Genomic DNA, 3659 nt, shown 5'->3' with positions numbered 1-3659 from the left:
TGTTAGACCAGATGACGCCAAAAAAGAAGTTTTATAATAGTTTGAAAAAGGAAGAAATTCTAGATTTGAAGCTTTCGTGACTGCAAGGATTCATACTCTTAGTTTTTTTTCGGTGAAGTCACGTCGGGGAAATAAATAATAAAAATAAATAATAAAATAGTAGAAATAATAATGCTTTATTATTGTATTTCTATTATTTGTATTATTTTTATTATTTATTATTTATTTTTACCGAAAAAAACCTAAGAGTATAAAGGAAGAAATACTCTTAGGTTGTTTCGGTAAAGTCACGTAGGTAAAAAGTAATAAATAATAAACATTTATAATAAAAATAAATAATTCAAATAATAGAAATAATAATAGAAATAAAATAATAAAACACGACGTTTCGGAGGCTTGTGTTATTATTTTTGTTTATTATGTACTATTTATTATGTATTATTATTTATTACTTATATATTTTTACCTACGTGACTTTACCGAAAAAAAACTAAGAGTATGAATCCTTGCAGTCACGAAAGCTTCACATCTAGAAAGGAAGAAATATTTAGGCAAAGATTTGTTTACAAAAATTGGAATGAGACTTCTGAAAGGACTTCTGAAAACAGATTCACATGATTGGAGCTCGATGTTAGAACCGCTCCTTTTGCCACATGAGACATTCGAATGTTGTTGTTTCAGCTGAAACTTTCGGAAGCCAACATCAAAACAGCTGCCTGTGTCGCGTAAAGCTCGAGCACACACGCTTGACTTCACAGGACGCAACGGACTGTTAACAACATTATAAGTGAAAATGTTGAAGCTAATTTGACGAAACATTTCTTGTGGAATACCCTTTTTACGCAGCAACTTAAATGTCACTAAACCACGAGCACTTTTATGGCAGCATTAAAGAGTACCATTCCGTGGCTAGCAAAGACACGAAAGCTTAAACAAAGCTATAAAAATTGCACGCTTACAACATTTATATGTTGACTCGAGCTTTATTATGTTCTCTCATGAAAATTAAGCAAGTTCTTTATCAAGCGCTTTCACGACGATCAGAATGAGAAAGCAACCGTTGGACACGAGGCCATTCACCATACCGTAAATACTGAGGGCGCTATCAGCAATGCTGATAGCAGGAAGAGAGGAAAACAGATTGCCCTATCTATACGGGAAGTCGGCACAAATCTCACCTCCGCATCCCAACCTCGAAACATCCTCACCACGCAGATAGAGACATCCTCGCGTCATTGCTGGCAAAATAGATGGTGCACCAATTTTCCCGTCGAGATAGGAGCTGGGCTGGGGGGGGGGTGTCTCTGAATATTGGGGCTGAGCTTGTGGGCGTGGGTTCCCACTGAGGAGGATTGGTGATCGAGGGAGTTGATGGGGCCGTGTGGTTAGTGGACAGTCGTGTGATGATGGGGGCTGCTGTTGGGTGGGCGAGCTGTTGAGTTGAGAATTACAGGGCACATATTTATTTTGGGATGGGTATCCATGGCCAAGGGATGCTGTCGTGCTGTAATTGTTAGCTCACTGGACTTGCAATGAAGAGGTCAGCGATTTGCCCTCTGGCATGGCAGTTAAACAACGGCCAAGTTTGTTATATGCCCCCACTGCCCGTCTATGTCCACCCAGCAATTATAAATGGGGAGTGCAGATCAGTGGGGTAAAGCCTGGATGCTCCGATCTCTTCCAAGACATCTGGCGACTGTGCCACGGTGGCGAGATGTTAACTAGCTCGCCTGGTATACAGGAGGGCGTGGGATCGATCCCGACCCTGACTGCTTGCTGTATATTTGGAGTTTACGTGTCTCTCTACCCGTGGTCGCGTGGAATTTTCTCCAGGTCCTCTGGTTTGTCCCTCCACATTTAGAATGAACATCACGCGTTTCGAGTGTTTGGCTGTTGTGCATTTCCACTTGATGATAAGCCACTTCATTGAGCTATCAATTGTGGTAAGGCCGCTTCTGAAAAATATCTATATAGCTCAGTGTGTCTTACCTGGTGTACAATTAAACATTGCTAAGTCTAGTGGACCAAAATACCATCTAGCAGAGGTTCAGAGCACTCAATCGTGAACAAGTAATTCAGGGCTGAACTTTACCTTTAACCGATCTATGACCATTTGTGACGAGTCCATGAGTGGCAGGAAACCACCCACATCCAATGTGGTCAGATTTTGGTTTATATAATACATCGGATTTACATGAAGCAGTGCAAATTTGATTTGCTTAGATTGCACATACATTACAAAGAAAATCATAGCTCCTAATATAAACGCCGAATTAGCACGTAATATACAAAATATGTTTCAGATGTTTTATTACAATAAAACCTTGAAATAATATGTTTCGGGCTACATGCCAAGTGGAATGTAAGATGCAGGGAATTGTTAAATCAGGATTCATTGACTGTAATTGTCAGTGGGGATATTTTTAGGACTTCAAAAATGAGATGTTAGCTACGGGAAAATGCACAAAGTGGGAACAATATAATATGGTTTCATTGCGCTTAGAAAATGTCGATATCTTCTGTTGGCAAGTTAGGCAAAATATTGAAATGTAATGTATTGAAATGTGGTGAGTGTTTTTCACAGCTGTTTTTTTCGTCGAATTGTGGGCATTTTGAGAAATAAAATGAATTTAGTAATACACGCAAACCCACATCTAGGTTCGTGGCAATATTGTGGCCCTTGTTAAATCAAAATAATTCGATGTATCCAGTGAGTTTCACAACAGCCCCACCCCCACAGCCCCGACCCCACACCCCACCCCCCACACCCAACACCCCACACCCCCCACACCCTTAACCCCCCACCCAACACCACCCACCACCCCCAACACACCCCACCCAACAACCCCACCCTACACCCCCACCCTACACTCCTACCCCACACCCCAACCCCCCACCCAACACCCCCACCCCACACGCCCCACCCAACACCCCAAACCCCCACCCTACACTCCCACCCTACACTCCTACCCTACACCCCCACCCCCCACCCGACACCCCCACCCTACACCCCCACCCCACCCTACACCCCCACCCAACACCCCCCACCCCACACCCCTCGCACCCCACACCCCCACCACACCCAACACCTACACCCTCACCCCACACACCCCACACCCACACCCAACACCCCCCACCCTACACCCCCACCCAACACCCCCCACCCCTCGAACCCCCACCCCACACCCCCACCCCACCCCACACCCCCACCCCACCCCACACACCCCCACCCCTCGCACCTCCACCCCACACCCCCACAACCACACCCCCACCGCACCCCACACCCCACACCCCCACCCCACCCCACACCCCCACCCCACACCCCCACCCCACACCCCCACCCTACACCCCCACCCCACACACCCCCACCCTACACCCCCACCCCACACACCCCACCCTACACCCGCACCCCACACACCCCCACCCCTCGCACCCTACAGCCGTCACCTTCGGTGCTGCCACTCCAGGCCTCATCAATCCACTTCCACCGCCACCCCCCACACCCTGGGAGCCCCGCCTCTATAAACCAGTGATTAATAACAAACAGACACACACGTCAACTATATATACACACACAGCAGGCGCGTTCTCATGCCACAACGATCACAATCCGAAAGGGACAAACTCATATTCGACTGGAGGCAAACGAAGCGACGACA

This window comes from Lampetra fluviatilis, chromosome 9 (genome assembly GCF_964198595.1).
Source record: "Lampetra fluviatilis chromosome 9, kcLamFluv1.1, whole genome shotgun sequence".
NCBI lineage: Eukaryota > Metazoa > Chordata > Hyperoartia > Petromyzontiformes > Petromyzontidae > Lampetra > Lampetra fluviatilis.
Note: the sequence above shows the minus strand (reverse complement) of the source record.